Source organism: Corvus hawaiiensis, chromosome 4, assembly GCF_020740725.1.
Source record: "Corvus hawaiiensis isolate bCorHaw1 chromosome 4, bCorHaw1.pri.cur, whole genome shotgun sequence".
Classification (NCBI taxonomy): domain Eukaryota; kingdom Metazoa; phylum Chordata; class Aves; order Passeriformes; family Corvidae; genus Corvus; species Corvus hawaiiensis.
This window is the reverse complement of record NC_063216.1, coordinates 56,692,314-56,706,312: the sequence shown is the minus strand read 5'-3', so window position 1 is coordinate 56,706,312 and position 13,999 is coordinate 56,692,314. Positions and strand designations below refer to the sequence as shown.

At 35.9% G+C, this 13,999-nt stretch overlaps 1 protein-coding gene across 3 annotated transcripts in view; it reads right to left on the bottom strand.

Moving 5' to 3' along the window:
• KCND2 (potassium voltage-gated channel subfamily D member 2) overlaps positions 1–13,999 on the bottom strand; it is a 265,445-nt gene that overhangs the window by 102,338 nt on the left and 149,108 nt on the right. The gene's annotated exons all lie outside the window — the stretch shown is intronic.

Genomic DNA, 13,999 nt, shown 5'->3' with positions numbered 1-13,999 from the left:
ACCCACCCTTAGGCTGTAAGAATGTGTGTTCTCACCCTACTGAGCTGGACAGCAAATCCACCAACCCAGGGCAGTAGCTAACCCATAAATAAGTCTCCATAAATGCTTCAGTCACCAGAGAGAAATAAAGAGGCATATTGTCTTAGCAACGTTTAGAAAAACCCAAGCAGACAAAACAAAGAGAAGTATGATATTTAGGGTCAATTGTAAAAAAAAATAGTCTCTTCTAGAAATTAATATTTTTTAAATTATTTTATTTGGAAAGGTGCATTTGTGTGCAGCGTAACCTGTCACTAGATGGAATTTCTGTTTCAAATACTGAAGTGTAGTTATGTAATTACATGGAGTGAAGCAGTCTTATCATGCAAGGGCAATTTACGGTTTTTGAGTGTGCTCTCTAATCCTAGAAAAGATGTTAAAATATAATTGTTTTGTGACAGATTTCCTTTAATCTGGAATGGTGGGTTACTTTTGCCTTCTAAATAGCATTTTTTTCTATATCCATGTATGTCAGGAACCTGCAGTAAAATTTAGATTTTTAGATGCTAATCTGACAATTATTTCAGTTGCACTTATTTTCTATACTGTATTTAAACAAAAAGTGGAGTCTCAGGACTTAATATCAAGACTACTACAGAATTCTCCAATGTTTCCCAGAAGAATACAGTTCCAAGGCTTCTTGCCTTGGGCTCTTTTTCAAAATACAGTCTTTATTGGTAGAGGAAGTAAATAATTTTTATATTATAATTCTTCCAATAGCAGGTAACAACAATCAAATTCCTAATGAATAAATATTATGCAAGCAGAGACAATATTAGCACCATTGCTGAGACCCAGAATGCCTTCATTTCTGATATCCACACAAAATATTTGATTTTCCACAGTTTTTTGCACATCCTAAGCCACAAGCAAGAAGTCTACTTTGATCCTTACCCTATACCTATGTTGTTTTAAGATCCATGTAAATAGATCTATAGCAAAAATATCTATTAGCTTGGTAGTTATTTTTCTCTTTGCTGAGATATATAATCAGGAGAACAAACATTAAGAATTCTGAGGAAAGAGCTTCAGAGGTATAACAGCACACAAAGCATAATATAGTACAAAACAACGGCATTGACAATATTATAAAAAGATAGTGACTAATGCTATAAAGTCATTAAGTATTATAAAATTATTTTTGGGTCCTGCCTAAACTAAAACTCCTAAATAAACAAAAGCATCTGTGAGGAATAATAAAATTTGCAATATTCAGTGAAATACTAGTAGGATATGATATAGAAGTAAACCAGAAGCAAACAAAATTGGAAGTTTCAAACTGACATTTCAAAAGAAAGCTGGAAGACAACTGTAGGTCTGGGGATATGTGCCAAAAAGCAGGTTGGAATTATTGGCAAGAACACTTGGAAGTAATAGAATGACTTGCTTGTCACAGTCTGAAGTATCATGTGATAAAGCACATGAAGAATTACCCATAACCTAAATATTGAAAAATCAAAATGATACTGCAAATAAACAGCTGAAGAGATGAATGTCCAATAATTAACTCAGTCTGACATTAAAGACTGAAGAGCATAAAGTCTTTAGATAGTCTGCAACTGTAATGTTCATTTCAGTAAAACATCCTAGAGAAAAGGTCCATCACACCTCCTCCCACACATCTCAAGGAATGATCAGAACAAGTGAAAGCAACGGGAAAGCTAAAGGCTTCATGCAGTTACTGTGGCATGCAATTGTCTTCTTACCAGAGGAATAACTCAAAGGAAAAAGAAATCCTCACCACACTTACTTAGATTCAGAGAAAATTATTGTAGCAACCTGGGAGAGGAGGTAAACCATTATCATGTTTGTACAACAATATTAAAACTTCTGTGAACAGGCTACAGTGATCATCTTGTACTAATAGAATGATTAAACTCCTCAAGTCTTTCTTCAACAAAAAGCAACACTCAGTGGAACATTTAACCATAAAAAAGTTAAGGAAATGCATTTCCAGCACTTTTGGAGACAAGAAGAAACTTTTTGTTCTTGGTACAGAGCAACCACCAAGAGTCTTGACATTTCACTTTAGAAAAATCACTTCAGCCAGTGCAATCACTTCTTTTTCTTTTTTTGCAAGGTTCTTCAACTTCAAAATAAGAAATTAAAATATACACGCAACCCTTCCTAGTTCAAACTGTCTGCCTAAAATAAGACTTTTCCATGATGTTATTTTGCTGTTCTTAAACAGATTAAGAACTTTCCTACTAGTGATAATATTAACAAGAGAGAAATTCACATTTTATTTTACACACAGCAATATGGGCCCTGAGGCAATGCAAAGTCATATGCTAAGGCTGGGTAACTAAACACCGAATTCTTGTCAGCAGCTTCAACAGAAAGCTTTAACATCAGCAGGAGAGCTGAAAAACTAAGAAAAAAGAAATACAAGCTGACACTGAAATCTTGTCAGAGAAAGGAAAACCTTATTTTTACTCAGAAGAGGGGACTCCACATCCCGTGGCTAAGTATACTCAGGCCTTAATAAGATACATTCATTTGGAATTGACTTTACATAAATATAGGGTCAGAGTCTTGCTAACTCTCCTAGCTGTGATTGTTGCATTACTGTCTTCAAGGTGGGCTTCTCTGGAAAGGAGAGACACATATTCATCCCTCAGAATTATCAGTAGATTTCACTTCAAAATTACTTCAGTGATAACACTGCACACTAATTAAGGCTTACCCACTCTCTGTCCTCCAGGCTACATCTTTGCCTTGAGAATAACACACCTAGGGCACTTTCTAAACTAGTTAAGGCATATTCTTTATCACAGTTGAACTGGATGGGTTGTTTTGGTACTCTATCTGTTTTTCTTTCTCTTCCATCACACAAAAACTATGGAAAAAGAAATTTAATTACATAACCTTGTGCTGTCACATATCCAGAAGAGCTCCTAGCACATGGCAGGAATGCCTGCATTTTTGTTTTATGCCAGTCACACCTCTAGAAACATAATAAGAAAGAGGATATAGACTATTGATTTGTATCCAGACTAGTTTACCTGTAGTCCAAACATAAGATCTTGTTCAGGCTCAGTATATGTTAAGATTTAAACACTACCTATATGGTTTTTCAAGCAAGAATTCAATTGCATGATGCCTTTGAATGTAGCTTTCATAATAATAAGGAGATAGTGGGTTTTTTTCAGGTTTTAGGGTGGACTTAATGAGACTTAGCATTGAAAGTGATGGCTTATGCAAAGATAGAAAAATGTAAGCCAGAAGATAGATAGTGCTTCTCAGTTTAGGGAGCAAAACTATATTGCTCAAATGTTCATCCCACTGGAAAGCATAACCTAAACAGTACATCAGAAATTACGTAGGTCCCAATATCCAAAGGATGTTCTATAACAGTGCATTTCATTTAAACAAATGTTCTTCAATATGCAGAGAAATCATGATGACCTTTACAAGTATCACTATTCCTAGAGTCTTCTTTACCCTTTACCACATCCATTGATACAGACTATCTGGAAAAGCCTGAATGAGAAACTATAAACCACCAAATGTCAAGTGAAATGTCATCATTAACTTTAATGTGTTACTGTTCATCATAATAAGTCTGATCTTGAAACAACTTGAAAAATTGTGTAGCTTCAGTGGCAGTGGAATTTCTCCTGATTTACACAGATCACAGGAAGACCAGGATTTCTAAGTGCAGCAAAATTTGCCTTTTGTTTGAGCAGTTTCTTTTTAGCTGTGAGTAGATAATTTAATTTTTACTGCATTATTCCTTAGAATGAAATACTTTGGTAAGGGCTTTTCTTCTTTTGAAATGAACAATCAGTATGAAATATTCCAGTTGAAATGAGCACAGTGCCCTGCCAGCACATAGAGCCGTCATGAAGGATAAAAAGTACAAAGTATGATTTGTTTTAGGGCCTTCAAAACAAGAATAAATCACATCAGGGCCTCACAAAAGGAAGACTTTTTTGTATTAAAGCTTTTCATAAAGTTCTTATATTCTAAACTCTCCTCACTGTATATTGAAAAGAATCAGCTCATCCACTTACATTTTTAAAATGTAAATGTACTTACAGTAAATGTATATATATTAAACCCAAATTACTTTGTAGTTTGAGATGCATTTCACTTTTTTCCTATAAAACTTAAAATCACAAAATAATACATAGGTGTCTTCAACATTAGAATAAGAAAAAAGAAAAAAACCCAAAGACTATTTCAAGTTGCTTTTTCAGGAACCATTTGAACTTTCATATTATACATTTAAACATTTTGCTATAATCTGTTCTGAGTTGTTAGCCTTCGCAGGATGGACACTTAATAGATAATGTGCAAGCAGCATTTAATTATAAAGCTGTGTTCTCCACACCCAAATAACATGGCTTCAGCAAATGATTCTTTTTGACAATAATTTCTTAATTGCCTTGTAGAAACTTGAGCATGATAAAGATTGTGAGGCACAGCAATGAGCTGGATTAGAATACCTTGCTGAAAGCAACAGATTTTATTTCATTTTTCCTCTGTCTTCTTCACACAATTAGAAATCACACTCCTATTTTCTCCATTAAGATATTTTAGACCAGTACATTTTACATAGAAGATTTCAGCTTTAGTTTGGAAACTGATAACCCATGAAGAACTGAGAATAACTAGAAGAAAATGGCAAAGTTGGGTCCATCAACATTATATTTTATTTTTTATATTTTCTTTTATTCCAAAGCTGCTTAAACTCACAATAAGATGGTGTGGATAAATGTCTAAATCTCCCTTTAATTTTCCTGACATTCCTGATTTTAGTGACCAAAATAAAATCTGACAAAGAATACTCCTCCTTTAAAGCCTTTCCACAAATGTTTAAATAATTTTTCCTTATCAGCTCCTCTGTATAAAATAGCCTAAACCCAAAAGAAACAGGGCTGTAATATACTTAGAGGACAGCAAAAGTACTTATTCCCCTTCAAATGCTCTGTTTCGTTCTAAGAGAATACACCTGTCTCTCTGAAGCAGTTTCATCCACTCCCCAAAGAAGAACCTGGAGAATTTGGTTGCAGTTATATTTAAACCTCACATGTAGGTTCTCCTGCTCCCCAAAGAGCATCATGAACTGAAACAGGCTTCGGGGAAAACAGCATATTTGATAATTAGTCCCTTTGAAACAGCCTCCATTTCTCTAAATACAGCATACTTCAGAATATTTTGATGACTGTAAAAGGCATGTGAAGACCATGAAGTGCCAAAAATTGTCTCATGGAACCATTCAGCCTTTCTGAAGACCTTCAGAGTATATAATCTGTCTTCAGGTGACACACTAGCCTCCCTGCACTCATCCCCCAGACTTTTCATGCTCAAGCTATTAAAAAAGATGCCATGTTCAATTTCATGTTGAAAATTACAGTGGCTTATTCTGCTAGCAGAGCTTATCCTCACAGGGTGTCTTCCTCATACCTTATCCCTCAGTGCAGGAGACTTCTCCCATTTTTAAGGACTAACCCTCATAATTTCCTTGAAAAGTAAGTTGACAGCTATATATACACCATACATTAAAGCCTTGAGCTCAGTGTGTGGCCCAACAAGCTGCAGACTGCTGTGTCCTCTGCAATCAGCACAAACCTCAGCACGGATGTTGCAGCTATTCACATCCTGGAGCAGGTGAGCTCTGAGCCTGGCAGCCTTCTATTCCTCTGCATCTATCCTGGAAAGATAGGTCTGGGATTGTCTGTTTTGCAATGCTGTTAGTTGCCTCCATTCAATTCACCCTTGGAAACCGCCTTCCAGAAATAAATGGCAGAATAGGTTCTGAAACTGATGACTCTGGACCTCACTGGGATTCTTCCTCCGTTCCATTCCTGAAGTCTAGGGTCTTAGCTGATCTGAAATCCTCCTTAGAATGACTTTCCTACCTGCTTGCCAATCATGTCCTGAGCTAGCCAACTGTTTCCTGGGCTGCACCAATGCAGTGGGACCAGCAGTTCAGGGTAGGTGAGTCTCCCCCTCTACTCTGCTCTCATAAAACCCCACCTGGAGAACCGAATCCAGCTCTGTGGACCCCAGCATAAGAAGGATGTGGATCTGTCAGACTGAGGCCAAAGGAAGGCCATAAAGATGCTCAGAGGGCTGAAGCACCTCTCCTATGAAGACATGCTGAGAGACTTGGGGTTATTCGGACTGGAGAAGGGAAAGCTCCAAGGAGACAGCCTTTCAGTTCCTGAACAGGGCCTAAAAGAAAGCTGGAGAGGGACTTGATACAAGGGCAAGTAGTGACAGGACAAGGGGGAATGGCTTTAAACCGACAGAGGGTAGTTTTAGATTGGATACTAAGAAGCAATTCTTTGCTGTGAGGGCGGTGAGGTACTGGGACAGGCTGCCCAGAGAAGTTGTGGCTGGTCCAGCCCTGGCAGTGTTCAAGGCTGGGTTGGATGGGGCTCTGAGCAGCCTGGTCTAGTGGAAAGTGTCCCTGCTCATGACAGGCGTGTTGGAACTAGATGATCTTTAAGGTCCCTTCTAACCCAAATAATTTGTCTGCCCCTGGGAGGGTCATATCACACCTGCCCACCCTGCACACAGACTGAAAGAACACCAGAGTGCAGAGCACCCTGGTAAAAGGGCTGCAGGCTTTTGGCTGGAAGAAAGGGAGAGTAGCTTATATTTTCATATTTGCTGGGGAAAACAAGCATGCTTTTGAAGAATTGTGTTTTCATGTTTTCAAAAGCTTTCCCATTTTTTGCTTTAGAAATAAGCAGCCTTAGCAGCAGTTTCTGTTGGAAGAGAAATAACTAACCTCAAAAAATGCAAAAATATCCTTAAATCTTAAGTGGATTTGCATTTTTTTTACAAATATTTTGCTTGGTGTTATTAATTTGGATGTGAATGCGTTCTATTTAGGGATACTGAAAATCTGAAAGGTTCCTTTTTAGTACTAGTTCAATTATCATCATGGCACAACCCAGTACTCTGAGACTAGGGAAGCAAAATTTACTGGCGTTCTGCCATCCCTAGCCATCTTCCAGCTATTTTTATAGCCTAGGGAAGTCCCAATGCTACTTTTACCACGTATGTGCAGTACAAGTGAGAATCTTTTGTTGCTGGGTTTCTTTTTAAAGCTGTTAACTTGGGACACTACAGCAGGCACTATCTGGGAAGTCACCTACCAGAAAAACCTCCCAGTCATAGCAGAGATCTAATGAAAATTCCACTGAATGCATTGCACCAGTTTTCTACTTAAATTATGCTACAATTTGACTGTAGCAGAAAGTGTGAGTTAGACTAGATCTTTCATTATAGGTTTTAGTTTATATTTTGCAGTTTGCCACAAATTGCTCAGCATTTCAATGCAAAATGTCTTTACTGTTCTTTAATCATTTGTAATACATGCAACTCTCCAAGGTGCACAGACAAGGTGTGTGTGTCTGTAATACAAAGCTTTTGCCTAGTAAGCTGCAAAATAGGTATTCCAGGCATTCACTATACAACATCCTGTGCTTAACTATAGAAAGGTACAAGGTAATTCAGTCTATTCTTAGAAGCATAACAAATTGAATTAATTTATGCAAACAGATTTCTTAAACCAATTAAAACATTTTAACAGTGTGCAAACAAATTAAAAAAAACCCCAAACATTTCTAGGAATGCTATTTTAATTTACTTTGATATGTTCTTAAAACTAATCTGGACCATGACAGATTAGAAACCACAGGACAATACACATTATTAAGCTCTTGCTTACAGACTGGCTGCTGTGATTTTGCTGTCATGCAAGGCTGTTATTTGAGCAAGGACAAAGCAAGAACTGTCCTTTAAAAACCTGATAGCAGCACGCAGCTTGGGTTTTGTTGTTTTGTTGGGAAAACAGTCATAAACAAGTGCTGTAATTCTTTATTTATTGTACTTATTTTTTTTATTTTTAATTTTTACAGAGATAATGTAGACAAGACATTTGTCTCATATACAAATATTTTCCTGCCAGCCAAAATACTGAAGAATGAGCTCTTACATAATGTTGAAAAGCATGTTAAATTCTCCTTATCACAAAGGGCCCAATACAGAATTCTGCAAAAGGATCCTTGGCTGTCCTCACGATAAATAGAAAAAAAGGAAGCAATAGAAGGTAACTGTGACAGCAGCAGTGATGTAGCTGTAATGCAACTGAATTTAAGTGAAAACTTAATTACTGCAATTTAGAAAGTGCTGTACTAGACACTACATTCATGACTACATGACAAGCTGTGTTTGCTGGTTCATCATACAGCAAGAATGCAGCTAACACTTCTTATATGCTTCAGTGCTAAAAAGAATCCAGAACCAGAAAAATAACACTGCCATTGAAACTGGAGCTGAATAATGCTGTCAGTCTTCCTAGCAGCCCTAATGACATATAAAGAATGAAAGTGAGTGGGATTTCCATACCTATGATATTCATTAGGAAACCCCTTATCCATTGTTTCTGTGCTTAATTCTGAAGCATGGAACTGTACACAGTATATAAAATCCTTTGGAAATGCACTATTATACAGAGCATGGGAAGAAGAGGTGCTGTACAGAGTTGTATTTTATTAAACAAAGTTTAAGCCCTTAAACCTAATTTTCTTTGAGGCTAATTTTAAAGATAATAAATTAATGAAATCATAAAAAGATGCAGGAAAGTTGTTCAGAATTTCTTAGCACTGGAAATATTTAACAGGAATAAACTTCCACATTTCTGTACAGGAAGCTGAAGGAAAATGAAAATGGTTCTCTTTATAGGGCTGTTCAAATTCAAGAGGGTTCACATATAGGATTCTGAGATCTATTTCCATGTTGAGTCAAATAAAATGTTTAGATTTTACCAGATTTCTGCTTTTCTGTTCAGAAATGTCAGTTATGTGTTATCAAGATGTGACATTAATTAATCTGTTGAATACTGAGGATTCTTGAATGGAAGTTTCTATACTACTGCACACCTTATTACTGAAAATATGATATCTCACAAACAGAAAAAAATCAGCACAAAACTATACAGATTTAGAACTTCCATAAATAAAAAATTGTTTACTGACCCTTCTCTATCCACAACCTGATTTTTAAATGTAGCTCCTCTCTCATTCACTAATCAGATACTTCTTACTAAGCCAAGTATCTAAAATTTTCAAACGTTTATGCTGGTCTTTTGTAAATGCAGTCTTTGTCAAACTTAAGGGCAGTACCCTTCACAAAGCGGAATCCTAAATCAGTTGCAAACAATGGTGTATGCCCAAATGACTTTGAAAGCAGACCTCTTCTGTTATCAAGCAAGTGGAACTACCCCTGAGGAAGGATCAACTTCCAAATTCATTGCCTTTTTTGATTCACTGTTAGATTCAAGGTGTAATACAAGGCCTAGTAAAGAAAGGGAAAAATATGTTTATTTATAACTTTTCATGGTAACATCTATTGTATTTCAGAGATTGTCTTTTATTGCTGTCCTCAAGATCAGCTGAAGCCAAGAACACGTAGTTCTCTTTTCAAGCTCAAGAAATGCATGTCATAACATGTTTATGAAAAAAATATTTTAATATATTTTGCTATTAAAATTCATTGCTTCATTGCAGCATCTTTTCAGTGGAGCAATACTCTGTAAAATTGAGTTCTCAAAATTTCTACAAACCCCAAATATACAAGACATGAAACTACAAAATTCTTTTTCTGATATGCAAAAACCAAAATTAAAATCTTAAAAAGTTTCCAGTCACTCTTCTGGCAAGTAACTGGGCTGAGGTTTTAAGCAGCTCAGTGTCAGATTTTAATTCTCCAGACTTTCACTAAAGAGATTGCACCAAATCATCAAAATCTGATTAAAACAGAAAACATCTGGATATTAAAGTAATAATGCATGTAACTGGCTTTGAACTTAAGGAGAGGTCAGGGTTCCCCTCTTTTTAAATGGCAATATTTGCAGTATTTTTTCAGAAAATATCACCTAGTGTTTTGCTATCTTGTGCTTCTGTTCACTCATACAAGGTGTCTTTTGCTATTTGTTGCTTCTGTGGAAATACTGCAAGGACACCACTCTTTTTAATGCCAAATCACTATAATGGAAATTTAATGTGATTGTGGCAAGGAAACTTGATATTTTAGTTAAAATGAAAAAGTGCTATAAAATTTCCCTTCAGATGAATTATTTCTTTCTCTAAAGAGAGAAGGACTTGAGTTCTTGTAGCACAGCGTTTTGTAACTGGAGGCATTGTCTTGATCTTGTGAAAACTGTTCCTGTCCTTCCATCTCTGACTTTTACCATCCCAGCCTCTTTCTCACCATCACCCAACTACATCCACACCAGCTGGGGGAAAAAACTCCACGTTACCATTTGCAACTTCCTTCTTCTGCAGTTTTGGGTCCCCTTTATTGCCTCGTGATTTAGCCTTTCAGAAGGGTGAGACAACAGCATTCAGGAGAGAAAACCATACTCTGAAGAAGTCTCTTATTCAGATGCTCTGCTTCCTTTTAGCAAGCATACCATACCAGCAAATTACTGGGGAAAGAGGAGGAAGAGGGGAGAAGATATCAAAGATTCACTTGGTTTTGAAATGCTAATGAATATAAAAGAATTAAAAGTGTTCCTCTTATAGAGCAAACTGCTACTGTTTTGTACCTGCTACATATAGAATTAATTTCAAAATAATTAACTGGTTACTTCTGGGATGTTTTAAAAAGGATTGTGCAGACCTGCAGTTGAAAATTTGAAGAATATTATTAACACATTACATCAGGAAATGGTGCAGGCTGTAAAATTAGGCTACTTTCAAAAAAAAGGGGTTACTGTTAGTGGTTGGATGTGGTTTATAAATAGGATGAAATCATGAGAAAATTAGATATATAGAAAGATTTTAGAGACAAATTAAAGATCATTTATGACATAATTGCAGAATAAAATTACAGAACTGAAACTACCCCTTCTTTTCTGTTCAGTTAAAATCAACTGTTACCACCTTGAATTATTTAGAAATGCTATTTATACTTTAAAATAACTGTTTTTGCTTTTGAATGCAGATAAATAATTTCTTTAACTGAAAAGAATTTCAATTTAAATTAAATACCAAGTAAAGATTCTCTAAATTTTGGTAAGATTTGTTAGCTGAAATGTGGGGTAATAAAATCATCTTTTGCTATAAAAAAGTATCAGGAACAATTTCTCTTTCTCCAGATGATGTTTTACCACACTGATTCTCAACCACATTTGCAAAATGAATGCATAGTTTATTGTAGGATGTGTCAAGCACTTGGAAATTCATTAGTTGTAGTAGGAAAAAATACCTTAGGATAAAAAGAATAGGAATAATAGATTTGTGATAAAGCATTGGATAAGGCTTGGGAAAGAAGGTTTCAGTCACTGGGTCTTTTGCTGATTCCCTCTGGGCATTTGCTAAATTTCATTGCTTTAATCACTGCCCTAACACATAAGAGCTGCTGCCAGGGAGCCACACTGCACTAGATGCTATGCAGCTCATAAAGGAAACTGAACTAAGAAGAGTTTAGTTACTCTGTGTTCCCATTATCTACCACTAAAATAAGAACTACATTTCTTCTGTGGTTGTATACAGATACAATGACTGGAGAAATAAAAAAAAGTTTTGTTGACATGATGCATTTTCCTGATCTGTTTTTTTTATTCATTTCTGTTTTCTGTTATCTGCCATCTCTTAGATTTCCCTATTCTTCTCTGGTCCTCATATTATTACTCTTTTTTACTCTTTTCCTTTGCTACTGTTTTACAAGCATTTCTCTTTCTTCCAGAAGGTGTTCTCTCTTAGTCAACTCCCCTTATTATTTATGAACTTACTAGCAAGTTAAGGTTTTTTAAATGCCTCTGAAAATCACTTTGGAATTGGTGATACTGTACTGGCTGTGTAAGAAAATGGAGCTTAGTCTGCAGTGTTTCTTCCTGATTCTGGGACACAATTCCTCCCGATCTCAATAGTGCATATTGTGGTAGAACTGTGGAATTCAGATTATTTTCCTGGAACTCCATAGATAAGTTGCTAAGAGCTTTGTAATGTACACCATACAAAACCCTGTGGGCAGTGTTCACTAGATCTTCATCCAAACTATCTAGGGAGAGAGCTATTAATACTAATGTGTAAGGAGTTAGGAAACTCTGGAAAAGGAATAGACAAATAAAGTTCCAGGACTTCTTTCCTGTAAAAGGACTCAAAAGTATTTCAATCATTTAAAACACCACAATCACAATAATAAGAAATATTTCCTTCAAGTTTTTATGATTTTTCTTTACACTATGGTTCTCCCAGTGTGTCTAGATATTATGCTATAGCTGTGATTTTCAGCAAATTATTTCCTATTAACTCTTTGAAGTTTAATTGATAAGTTGATGAAGCTTTGTAATAAACATACAATACTTTGAAACCTGTGAATAGATAATAATTTCCACTGTCTTTGTAAAGCTGGCAAGCATTTCAGTGTTCCTTTTAGAATGAAGACCTAAATTTTTCAGATTGATTAATCTGTAACAAGTTTTATTAAATAAAACATTCTACAGTGTCATTCCAGGGCCTCTGAAACCAGCCAGGGCCTCTGTGGAAACCAGCCATTTTTACATCAACATTGAATGATTTATGAATATGCTTTGGGGCAGAAGACAATTCTGAGAACCCAGAAAAGCATCTTGCCAAGATCTGGGGAGTATATATTAAAATGTTCGCTTTCCATCAATCATATCTTCATTTTCCTAATAGAAGAGGATCAGATATTCAAGTCTAATCATGCACTATGAAAAATTAATTTAAACCTAAGCCATAGTAGTATTTTTCACCTTAATTTCCCCCTTTATTTTAGCAGTAGTTTTTTTCTTTAGATGTGGATTACATAGTACAGAGCCCATTTTCACAGCAGTCTCAGTATCTACAGTGGCTTTATTCGGGCTTTTTTTAAAGGACTATTTTTCTTGTAGAGCCTGCAAAATTTTCTTTTGATCAAATTACTGCTAAACTCCAAATTACTATGTCAAATAGAAACAGTTGATATTCAAATACATCTCGCTTTAATTTTGAGAAATACAGACTGTAGTTAATGTACGGTTTTTGGTATGATTGTAGGAGTGGGCTTGGGTGATCTTTACCACACTGAAATAATACTAAATGAATCTGAATATGCTAAAAACTGGAGAGTTCCCTGTGAGCAAACCTGCAAGTTCTTGTTTCTCTTTAAAGAAATTCTAAGTTCAGTAACTGTGATACTACAGCTGCTATTGTTGTCATACTACATTAGTGATGTTAGAGACAAAGGTGTTAAGTGAAGCAAAGTCCAGCTTACAGCAGTAGCAGGGGGACAAAGTGGAGTGACAGACAGCAGGTCACAGGTGTCCCACAGATGTTCTGAAAGAGGGAGTCAGCCAGCAGCAGGAAAACAGCAGGAGTCTTGAGCAACAAAAGGCCTTTCAGATGGTCTGATGCTTCCAGAAGCTGCCTCCATTCTTGCTGCTGAGAGAATATGGAGACTTCATCTCAGCTTTAAGATGCAGGGATCCCTAAATTTTTAAGGGAATGAGAACTTCCAGCTTGCAGCCTCTTTCTTCTTTGTTATTTGAATTGCCAAAGACTTGTTTCCAACAAAACATCTGCTTTGTGATCGGTCTTTAAATTCAGACTTTATAGCACTTAGTAACCAAACTCTGCTTGAGGTCTATGGAAGAAGGGTTTGAGGTGTACAGAAGGAGGGTTTCATATTGTTCCTTTTAACCACATTAAAATGGTACTAAAAAGGCATAACACTACAGAAAGCTTTAAACTACTTTAAATTTTTTCTATGGCTTTAATGTTATTTGTCTAAGTGTTGTTTTGGAATTTTTTCCTGCATTATGACGTTACTTAAATGTATATTCATTTTTGTTCATACAAAACAATGTGTTTTAAACCCCTTATCTAACCTTTTTCTAGAGATTTCCTCCTGCTTCTTATTTTTACTTTGAATGCTTTATGTTTGTTATCTTTTTCTGTTTCTTTAAATCACTCCTTTTCTTTCTTTATTA